The sequence below is a fragment of the Podarcis bocagei genome (assembly GCF_964188305.1).
Source record: "Podarcis bocagei genome assembly, chromosome: 6".
Lineage (NCBI taxonomy): Eukaryota > Metazoa > Chordata > Lepidosauria > Squamata > Lacertidae > Podarcis > Podarcis bocagei.
The window spans coordinates 34,681,296-34,693,540 of NC_138130.1; the positions used below are offsets into that span (position 1 = coordinate 34,681,296).

At 42.6% G+C, this 12,245-nt stretch overlaps 1 long non-coding RNA gene across 1 annotated transcript in view; it reads right to left on the reverse strand.

Annotated features, from left to right (window-relative positions):
* Nucleotides 1–7,005, reverse strand: part of LOC308588628 — a 39,782-nt gene extending 32,777 nt beyond the window's left edge. The window contains exon 1 of the long non-coding RNA XR_014008836.1: nt 6,938–7,005. This is a non-coding gene — a long non-coding RNA (uncharacterized lncRNA). The remainder of the gene's footprint in view (nt 1–6,937) is intronic.
* Nucleotides 7,006–12,245: the final 5,240 nt, after the last annotated feature.

Consider the following 12,245-nt stretch of genomic DNA (forward strand, 5'->3'; position numbering starts at 1 on the left):
GTCCGGAGACACTTCCGGGTCACGTGGCCAGCGTGACGAAGCTGCTCTGGCGAGCCAGCACCAGCGCAGCACATGGAAACGCCGTTTACCTTCCTGCTATAAAGCAGTACCTATTTATCGACTTGCACTTAAGGGTGCTTTCGAACTGCTAGGTGGGCAGGAGCTGGGACCGAACGACGGGAGCTCACCCCGCCGCGGGGATTCGAACCACCAACCATGCGATCGGCAAGTCCTAGGCGCTGAGGTTTTACCCACAGCGCCACCCGCGTCCCGGGGTTCAAATTGCCCCCCTCCAATTTTTGATGGCCCTTCAATATTCAATTGATTGTGGTGATGGCAGCAAAATGTTGTGCTACGTTAAATACAGAGGTTTAGACCTCTCTGCTCAGCCTGGCGTTCTGATGGGAATGCATCAGAATGCAACAAGTCCCTCCTCAACTGATTTGCACGGCTCAGCGAAAGGTGGGCCTGCGTGCGAGAGAGTGGTGTGTCTACACCCATTGCCGGCATGTGGTCCCCTAGAAACTTTTGTTATAGCTTTTAAAGGGAAATCCATACAATCCTGCAAAAAAGCATTATTTAAAATAAACTGCTGGTGTGAAGGAGAAACCTCGTAAAATAAAAGAACGTATCCAGCCTCTGTATGATTGTTTCCCTAATTTTCTTGTTTCCTTTTGTGCTAAATTGTTACAAGCAAACTTGAAAGGCTCATGTCATCTCACCCATTCGCCAGAGCAAGGGCAGTCTTTTCAATTACCCTGGTGCTCTGACAGATGATGTCGTAACTCCTGCTATGAAAAAAAATCCTGGAGCTGGGATTCCCTGGATTGCTCCTCCGCAGCATCACTGGCTGAGAAGAAAAATGTCAGGAGCTGTATTTTGTCATGTGTTAAAGTCTCCAAGCCAAGCACAATCTGGCCACTGGCACTGAGGAAATATTGGACACAGGATACCGTATTTTTCACTCCATAAGACACACTTTTTTCCTCTTAAAAACTAAGCGGAAATGTCTGTGCATCTTATAGAGTGAATGTTTGGCCCCTGGAGCTAAATTGCCGGAGTGCGACACACTCCTGAGCTGCTCTCTGGGGCTGGTGGGGGAAACCCCGGGTGCCGGCAGAGCAGCCAGGGCTTCCCCCGCCAGCCCCAGGAGCACCGGGTAGGCTGCGCGCAGATGCATGCTCCTGAGCCGTTCTTTGGGGCTGGCAGGGGAAACCCCGGGTGCCGGCAGAGCAGCCAGGGTTTCCCCCTCCAGCCCCGACAAGCTCTGGTGTATATATATATGGAAAGAAATGAAACAGAAGCCATAATACTGGAATTGGCTCAGGAAGGGAGAAAAGTGGATGATTGAGGTAGCAGTGAACCCGTGGCCTGGTTCAGGCCTGCCAAGCCATTTTAAGCTGCTCATCAGCTGCCATAACTGTGATGGGTAGGAAAATATCTGCCTCGGCTCTGCTGAAGGACAGAGATAAAGATTGTCCTCCCCATCAAGGCACTGGGAGAATAGGTTTAAGCCTCTCTGCCCAGCCTAGCATGATGATGGGACAACTTGAATGTCCATTTTGGCCACGACTGCTGGCATGTGGCCCTGAACGAGTTGGCCAAACCCAACTGCAGCCCTCAGCCCAACTATCATGGAGGGGAGATAAGGCAGGAGAGGAAGGAGGGTTCACTACAAGTACATGCTACTTGTAATAGTGAAGCTTCCCTACCTTTCACAGGATGGTTGTGCAAAAAGGGGTCTTCCATCCTCACATCTAATTTCACCCTTTGGACCATCAGTTAGATCACCCTCTTTAAAACCTATGATCAATGGAAACCCATTCAATACAATCAGTGCTGACAGTGGCTGGCAAGGCTTTACACACTTTGCAAACTAGACCCCCTCCATTAACTCAACCTTTGATGTTTCATCAAACTCAAAATACACTATCCAGAAGGAAGCTTTGCCGTGTTTCCACCCTGTGCTTTACCAGTTATTTATAGTTTGGGGTAAAATGCATTGCATGATATTGTTGGGTTAGTATTTCCCCTTGCTTTGCTGCAGGTTCCTTCTGGGGGCAGGGGAGTCCTAACGCACATAGGAACAAAGCTGCCTTATACCAGCACAAACTATTTGTCCATCTATTGGGAGTGGGGAGTGGGTGGGCAGGTGACAAATCCCATGCACTGAAAGCACATGTGAGGGAGGGGCAGAGCTGTGCAAACTCATCCTCCCCACCTGCCCCAGCATCTGCATGTTGAGCTAGCATATGAAACAGCTCTATGTGTACAGTGGTACCTCAGTTTATGAACTTAATCCATTCCAGGAGTCCGTTCTTAAACTGAAACCGTTCTTAAACTGAGGTGCACTTTCTTAGACTGTTGTAAAGTTCTCAAACCGGGACACTATTTCCGGTTTTGCGGAGTTCGTAAACCGAATCGTTCTTAAACAGGACTGTTCTTAAACCAAGGAACCACTGTATTTGTGTCCTCTTCAAGGAACGGAGGAATCAGAATCAGAATCCCCCTTCATGTAAAGGTGGTCTACATGGGTACATCAGCACACACACAGAGTCCCTTCACGAGCCAGCTGGATGCTTGGGTGGCAATGTGGCGTAGTGGATGGGGTGAGTCAACAAGGCCCCACAATCCCCCTTGTGCATTTTTTCAACGTATGTAGGTGGTTATCCTTTTTGATTGGCAAGGACTCTCCAGGCGCTTAGTCTTTCCCATCACCCATCCAATCCTTTTAACAGGACTTGCCAGGCACTGAACTCTGAGCCTTCTGCGTGCAAAGCAGTTGATTCACCAACAAACTGTGGCACCCCTCCTCACATTATTTTCATCGAGACTTTACTGAGGAGCTGTGTGTTGGCAATGCCCATGTGGTTTGGGACCCTGCCCTTTCAGGGTATGCAACTTTTTATTGCAGATAAATTGATTTAGGACAGGATAGATAAAGCTACTGCTATAGCAGTGACAGGTTTTGAAAAGACTAGGCCCTTATCCTAGTATAAAGCAGTATCATACCACCCTACTTGCACGACACAGGCCATTTTATAAGACATGTTAAATGGGTGTCTAGTGTGTACCTACAATGCAGCCATGAGGCACTTCAGAAGTCTTTGGTTCAGTCTGGGGTGTATTGGACAGATCCCACTTTGCCTTCGACAAGTCTGGAATCTTTCCAAATGATCCCACTTCAGTTCAAGATTCACTTGAATCCACTGCAAAGTCCTAATACTAAAATGTTTTTCTTGGAGTTTTTATATCTATATATAACTGCTGATATACTTAGTATATAACTAACAATAGTGTTTGAAATTAGGCTTGTGACTTCATCATATATATATATATATATATATATATATATATATATATATATATAGTGCTTAAACAATTGGATGTGATTCAACTAAGTTACTTAGAGAAGACTCCTTGAAATAAGCATGGCTAAGTTAGGTCAAGTAATGTCAGTGGGTCTACTCTTAGTTGAAAAGTATCCAGTACAATTGATTTCATATTCACAATGTCCTGACATTTTTTTCTCCATTTCACTATATGAAAGTTATATGTCCCAACTGTATCTACCAGGTGCCCACTATCTGACACTAGGTGTCCATTTGGCCATACAACTATTAGGTTGTGTTTTTTGTAAAAAAATGGCCTTGCCTAACTTGCTTCCAGAGTGTACCATTCTGAGGCTTCAGCCTTCTGGAGGAGAGTATATGGTTAAATAAGACTTAAAGAAGTAAAGCAAGCTGACAGAGCCTTTTGGGATTCCTCATGGTCCTGCAATGAGTAATAACACCACATGTTAATTGAATTCCCTGCTGTGTGGATTGAACAAGTCCCTTTCCCCTGCTATCAGGGACAGCCTGGTTGATTTATATCAGTTGTATAAGACTAGGCCGAGAATAAGAACCTGTTATTCAAAGGGCCATTTTGCAGTAGTAGTGGATCTAAGTCACCACAAGCAGCCGATTTTTGGTGCGATGCTCCATGACACGAGGAAGATCCCTGTCCCAAGGAGCTGCCCAACTTGTCGATTTCTCTTATTGCCTCCTATAAAACCTCAACATGTGAGCTGATCCAGGAGATGGCGATCTTAAAGAGAACTGGAAATGGATTGGGACCCTCAGAAGTTGGGTGATCATGCGATAAAAATGCATCTAGACAGGAAAGGACTGCTGCTGACATTCATAAACGCTATGGAGGTTTGTAATAAAAATAAGGATGTAAGATTGCACATTATCCTGGAAATTTAAGTCTATCCACAATAAACATTCTGCTTCATATGGGCAGAGACGGAAATGTATGAATTATTCATATTAGTTATGAATGCATGTAACACCCTAGCCATCAATATGAATTATGTTGCATGATAATTCAGCCATTTTGGGGTGTGGGTGTGGGTGTGCAGTGACACACAAGCTTGCGAAGGCCCCAGGCCATTTCTATTGCACTTTTATTGACACCAGCCACAGTTTGTTTGACCACTCAGGAAAAATATGGACACAGTCCAGTCAAAATTTTTTAAAATGATTTTGTGTATTTATATTATTATTATTTAGAAATATTGCTTCTGAACCCAGAAATGGTATAGCTAGACACCATGGCTGCAAAAAGCCAACTGGTGTCCAACTTTATGCCCCAGTGGCCATGGTGCCAGGTGTCAATCTGAGAGGTGGTTTTAAAACCCTCATGAAAGTTCAGTTTTAAGTGAAAATTTATCCTAATATACACTTTTTTGGATGCAATTTTGCCCAGCACGTTTTTGCAAGCGTTTCCCCAAACACAATGCATTTTTGTATGTTGTTTTCACTAATATATGCATCTTCATGCAGACTTTCCCCTAATATATGCATTTTTGTACACAGTTCTGGGTTGGAGAAATGCATAGTGCAATATTTGGAGAAGTGGGAATTCTGAAGGACAGCTGCATTTTGGTCTATGTATTGTTGTGGGACGTGCAAATTAGGTAGGTTTTTATTCAAATGAATTTCACCCCATCTCTGCTTATGCTCAAGCCAATTTAAATCTGGCCAGGTGGCAATTCTAGGTACATCTGGATATCTATTTTTTTAGAAAAAGAAAGGCAGGGTGAGTAGCTTAACATTGTGTCTTACCTGTATTTTTTTTAGAAACAAATTCTCTTCTATTAAAAATAGTAGAACTAATTTAGTAGCATGTTCAAATAGGGATAATAAAAAAAAAATTCTGTAAGGAAGAGAAAATCTTTTGGGGCCCAATTACTGTTAATTTGTAATCCTGGAGGTCAAGTGCCTGATTAAATATTAACATAGGAGAAAGGTCACTGTCTTTTGCGATTCTCTCTGCCCTGTTTCAGTATTCCATCAGATACAAAGAGCTCTTTCAGTGTGCATTTCACGAGAGAAGAATTGTTTTGCTTGAGCCTAATCAAGGCCTGCCTTATGGTTTTCATCTTCAAAAACGAAAACCAGTCACTTGTGGTGTCATATCCATGGACGTTTTCATGGATTGGCTGGATGCAGAGACTGGTGGGACTGGTGGGAGGCACCAACTGGGGAACCCGCATGGGAAGAAGGCTCAGAGCCAGAGGGCGGGTGGTGGGATGATGACGAGTGGTCAGAGGGAGAAGAGCAAGCAGACTGGGCGGAGGAGCTGTCAGAAGGTGAAGAGGTAACAGGGTTTAAGGAGCAGGTGGAGTCTGTGGCAGAGAGAAGTGCAGAAGCAGACACAGAAGCAGAGGCTGGACAGCAGGAAGACCAAGAGGCAGAGATGAGGCAGGCTGGTGAAGAAGCCAGGGGGTCTCCCCCTCCTCTTGAGACTAGCTCCTCTCCCCCTGGTCTCCCAGAATCAGAAGAGGTATGAAGAGGGCAGAGCAAAGACAGACAAAGCGTCGGAGTCTCGGCTTGCTTGGGAAGGACCTGAGGTAGGAGGAGACTTAGGGTACTGTGGGAAGGTGGGGACCTTCAGTTCTTGCAAATGCCTCATTGGGGCTAGACCTACTGGGAAGAGTTGCCACACTCACTAGGCCTGGCCTCCTGAGCTGTTTTGATTCTTTGAATAAAGATAGTTAACTTCACTGGCACCATGTGAGTTATTGCTGACCTGCTCCTGACACCCGCCCTGACCAACGTCAATGCATCTAGTGGGTTGGTTCCTTTAAATGTTTGGATCATCAACCAGCAGGTGATACCGAGAAGCATCCAACTCCCAGTTCAGTTTCATAAGCTTCTTTTTGGGAATCAGATTCCCATAGCTGCCTTTGGCATTCTTGACAGCAGTTGACCAACACTGGCCGTAGGATGGCTACATCTGTCTGCAAGCTCAGATTTTGGGGGACAGGCCATAGCTCAGCTGCAGAGCACATCTCAGGTTTAAGTCATGGCATTTCAAGCTAAAAGAAAAGGGGCAGACTGCCTCTACCACCACCACCACTCATTATTGATGGTGTTATTAGTCTAGTGAAGGAAGCAGACATTTCCAGTCCTGAGTCAGCTTGGGAAGTGATTTTTTTTTATCAGAACCATGACAGGGGAAAGAGAGTTAAATCCTGCTCCCTGTGTCCCAGAGCCCCAATCTCTCTCTTTTGCCCTGCCCCAACAGCTGTTGCTTAAAGAACAAAAATCAGGCTTGTTCAATGTTGACATGTGTTTAGCATCACATCTAGTTCGGCCTTAATTTATTTAAACGAGCTGCATAAATCCCAACATGTTTCAGGCAAATAGCTCTCGATTAGCAAATAGAAGAGCAGATAGAGGCTACCTTTGTAAGAAGAAGAAGAAGAAGAAGAAGAAGAAGAAGAAGAAGAAGAAGAAGAGGAGGAGGAGGAGGAGGAGGAGGAGGAAGGTCTTAACAATTAAGCATTTCCCCCCTTGAAATAAACGCACACAATGAACACTGAGCAACACTTCAATGGCACATGAATAGGAATGCATTACCGTGGTATGAAGTGAATGATACTTACACCTGAGTAAGGGTATGTAAATATAGGCTTGCAGCCCAAAACATGCAAATGAACATACCAATAATTCTGCAGAGAAAACAAAATGTAGAAATATGTACAGGGATCAGAATCTATTTCTTCAAAACATAAGGAAAAACAGAAAACAAATCTCCTATGGTACAAAATGTAACTTAGGAACTTAGGCAACAAACATATACATAATCAAACCACGAAGGCTCTGTGAACAACAACAACAAAACATTTAACCCTCAAATAAGCAAGGACTGGAACAGCTTTCCGAACTCCTCACCGATCAATAAAAAAAACAGGATTCCTGGCATAGTTTCATATCAAAAGGCTTGTCTAACTGGGAATGCTTGTATAACTTAGGCCCCAAATCTCTGAAAGACTGCCTCCTTCCCAACAGGCCCTGTCAGGTTTTAAGATCAGCAGGGCAGACCCTCTTGGTAGCTCCACTGCCCTCAGAAGCTAGGAATGTTGGGGGGTCGGGGAGAGGGAAATCTCTGTGGCAGCCCCCAAGTTGTGGAATCCCCTCTCCGCAGAGGCGTGTGTGGCACCTTCATAATACTGCTCTTGAAATCTCTTGGAGATGCACTTCATTGGACGCCTGAGATGTGCTTTTGGGACCCACCCTATTCCTGTGATTTGATTATTTTTCATGTTGAATTTAAGATTGTTGCAACTCTCCCTGTTACCTCCTGGCGAAGGGTGGGTAATAAATTTAACAACAGCAGCAGCAAAGAGCATAATCATAGTTATACCCTCCATGTGAAGAGGTGGCAGGGCTACATGCTAAGTGCCTTATGGGCTGAGAAAGTTCCAAAGTACGTAGGAAACTGTGCTCCAAATGCAGCATTTTACACAAGCTTCTTGGCAGAGAGCTCTATTGGGTATGAAAACCTGTGGTCCTCCCAGACCCAAATCAAGGAGTGGTGTGCGAAAGGCATGTGCCCAGGGCAGCGGGGGGGGGGGGGCATCGAAACAGCATAATGTGTGAGAAAGAGAGCATAAAACCTTTATTGCTACATTTTATGGACATTTTTCCTTCTCAGGTCCATTGGCTAATTAAAAGAGGAATTAAAAAAATCAACTTGTTTTTAAGGTCTGATCTTATCAGCATTACAGTGGTACCATAGCTGTCAACGTTTCCCTTTTTTAAAGGGAAATTCCCTTATTCTGAATAGGATTCCTCACAAGAAAAGGGAAAAGTTGACAGCTATGTAGCAGCGGGAGGCCCCATTAGCTAAAGTGGTACCTCAGGTTAAGTACAGTTTCAGATTAAGAACGGACCTCCAGAACAAATTAAGTTCTTAACCCAGGTACCACTGTATTATTATTATTTTTAAATGTAAACTGCTTAAAAGTTGTGGTGATTAAGCTGTGTACGAATCCAGATAGACAGGTAGATGGGTAAGCAGATGAATTAAGACATATATTGCTCAATAGCCTAGTCGTAAAACAAGCCAAAACAAGAAGAAGAAAAAAGGCGGAGCAGTGCCCACGTAGATAAAACCGGAAAGGTATGGTTTATTTCTATTTATTTTCTCGCATTAATTTTCTCCCTTTCTTCTGTCATGGAATCCAAAGGGTGGTTCCCCAGTAGGCCCCCAACCAGGCACTGAACAGACCCAGACACCGATTTAGCTTCGGCAAGCCAGGGAAAGGCTTTTTACTTCTTTATTTTATTAAATTTATATATCGCCCCATTTCTCATTTTCACAATAATTCATTTTGATACAGTTGCTTTTAAATATTTTCACTAGGTACCTGCATAAATATAGGTATTATTATTATTATTATTATTATTATTATTATTATTATTATTATTATTATTATTATTATTATTATTTTGTGCCCTCTAAGCCAAGCACCCTGTACAGAGAAACCACCCTCATCACGTTAAATCCAGCACAGGTAAAATGGTAGTCTGAGTTGTCTTCATACTATACCTTGGTATAGGGACTGTTGGTTATGTATCAATCCGTTTATCATTCAACTGATGTCTTACAACAACATTAGCATAGCTCAACGGTAGTATAAAATAGAATCAAACCCTGGTGATTCCATTTGTTTAAAAAGTTCAGTCAGAACGAGTAGCGAAAAACCTTTTCTGGTGTGCCACCGCCAGTCAGGTGAGTAGACAACTCTGCCTTTAACTAGAAATGAGACAAAGCACGAGGACAATGCGGATATGCTGGGTGCAAATGCTAATCGCACATGTAAACAAGCTCAATGAGACACCTATAGTAAGTTTTGACTCTCTAGTCAGGAAGTCCTCGTCCTTTAACTGCCTCCTCATCCACTTCACCACCAGGTGGCAGTGTAGTAATTACAATCCGCTCTCTTGATTTGTATTCTTGCATCACCATAAAAAAGAGCTCTTTCCCAGACATACCGGGTAGGGCTTATATTCCTGCAGTCCTCTAGGAGGCTGTCCACCAATGATTCATCTGAACTGAATTCTGCTAAATCTGGTCTGTGCATAAATGTTTTGCTTTCTCATTTTTAAAATGAACTGTGAATACATATTTAACATTTAATGATAGGGCTTACCCGAGAAATGCCAGAGAGGCAAAATAGCCTGCATTTTGTGGGAAATGTATTAAGAATCTGAGGTATCTAGAAACAGCTTTTGGGAAAGTAGTCCAGTGTTCAGAGTCCAGGCAGAGGGGCCTAAACAGCCTGACACATATTGGGGCCCCCATTAGTTTTATATGCATAGATGCTGAAGAAAAGAAACTATGGAAGAATTTATGTCGATTCATGCTTTCCAAAGCCTTAGCTTGCAGGATGGTGTTTTGATTTATTGTATGTAACAGATTTCATTAATTTTTTATTATATTAAACAAAATATTATACGCTGCATTTCAAGACAAAATCTTCCTGAGACGGCTTACATCAAACCACAATATCCATGAAACCACAATGTAAAGGAACCACTGCAATATTAAAACAGCTGCAGTTAAAACAATCTAGGACACCACATATCATTTAGTTTCAAATTTTTGTAATGGTGTAAGTTGCTTTATTATTAAGTCTCACACAAGAACCCTATTCATTTTCTCCCTATAGATACTAATTCATTGGAGAATGTGAGAATTCAGCGGAGAATGTGCACAGACACCAGGAGTTCTGCACATTCACACAGAGGCAAGGAGAATGTGCAGAACAGGAAACCACAAATAAGGCAGTTTGAACATTGGATAGTCAGCACATATAGTCTCCAAGCGGTTCTGGAAAATGTGCACTATGGAAAAATCGCTGTCAGGCAGTATAGACATTGTCTGTTTGTCAGTGTCCTGATTCTCAGCCTACTTACCGTTTTGCTTGTGAAAAGCCCTGCGACAATGGGGAAAAATTGTACCTTTGTTGTTAACATTGCAGCAGATTAACACAGCTTCTCTTCTATGGAAACTGCATATAATTTAACAATTTGTGCATTGGACCGTCAAGGAGGAAACAGTGATGAAAAGACAATGGAAACTCATCCCAGATTTGTCTCATAAAAAAAAAGCTTGCATCACTATGGGTTGAAAGCCAACATTAGTCCTACTCAGAGTAGACCTATTAGAAGCAGTGGGCAAGTCCACTGCATTCAGTGAATCTACTCTGCATATGACGAATCGGGGATCTCAGGCAATGCATTTACCATCTTGTTACCCAAACTGCAGGGAACTGCTGAGCTATCACTCTGAAGAGAACACAAAATGCACTGATAAGTTTATTCATCATTAGGAAAAATGCATTGGGTTCATAAATACTGAATACAAATTGCAAAAGTAATACAAATGTTAAAGGACATGGCCTTTCATTTGATCAAATGTCAGTTCTGCTTGATTTCTTTGGTTAATAGACAGAGAACTGGTAGTGAATCAATTAATAACAAGTAAAATAGAAATTACAAATTTTGGGGGATCTACAAATGAGTGGCTGGTTGTGGTGTGTGCCTGTGCATATGTACAGTTGCACACCGCTTTGACAGTTTATCAATTTTCTCACCTATATAAATAAATGTGTGGGAAATAACCAAATCTAAGAAACTTTACAAATTTGGTTCAAATTAAGATGATACTACATTGATGTTGTTATAGTGGTCTAAATGGTTAATTACTGGAAGAGTCGTTTTGGAGAAGAAGCAAAGTACAAATACAGTCCTTCCTCTGAATTATATAACGATAAGGTAGAACTGAAATACTTAATTTTCTCTTTCTGTATAATACAAGAAATACAAGAAACACAAGCAAACTATTAGAAGAGGGAGTTTACAATAATTTAACATAGAGAGACAATCTGCTGAGGATCTACACTATATCCTCATTCTGTCAATCATTGTTATAGCTTGTGTTGATGTATTTATAGGCACTTCTGTGTAATAAGTGGTAAGTATTGACCATACAACCTCTGGGTAATTGCCTCCTACATAGTTCGATGTAATGTAAAAGCTCCCATGTTTGAGCTTCATTATGCTTCCTGTGGAAAGACTGGATGTGCAATGACATTTCCCCCCAACTGTATCACATCTGGGTGTTAACACAGTGGCAGACCTCCGCGGAACGACACTAGCCAAATAACCCACCGTGCTGGGCTGCATTAGATTTTTGTGCATGTCAACTGTTTGCATTGTGATGAGCCAAAACATTACGAGGAACACTGCTGTTCCGAAAACGACATTTTCGAAACCGTTTTTCATTTTATAACTCCCACAAGCTTAAGTGGTTGCCACCTGCAAACCCAGCTTGGTGACTCAACGCTGCTGCTCTTTTAAGCCAAAGAATTTGCAGCGAGTTTTAATGGGGGAAATTAATTGCAGAGTAAAGGGCTTAATGGCTTTAGGAAATGAGCAACATATGTCCACATCCAATAAGAGGGATCCAGACATGCAATTGTTTGCTGCTTAGGGTAAGATTTTGTGCAAGCCCTACAATGGCAGTTAGGCCAAACCCCCTAAGCCCCACTGAATACAATATACATGCTTAGAATTGCATGCTTTAACCTCCCCACCAGAAGAAAAGCTTCTATTGGACACTAGGGAGGAAGAAGTATGAACTGAAGGGTGAAAGAAGAGAACGAAAAGCACAGACTATGCACACTTTGAGAGCAAGTCTCACAGAGAGTTACTTCTGAGTCAACATACAAAGGACAAAGGCTGCAGAGAGTTTTCCTCTGCTAGAGTTGTGTGGTCTTATTCTGCTGCTGCTGTTTTTACTTTGCATGGATCTTAATAGCCTCCATCACCCTTTTTTTTAGGCTGATAGGTGATTACTAGGTTTGTTTGATAATCATGATTTTACAGAGGTTGGAGTGGGAA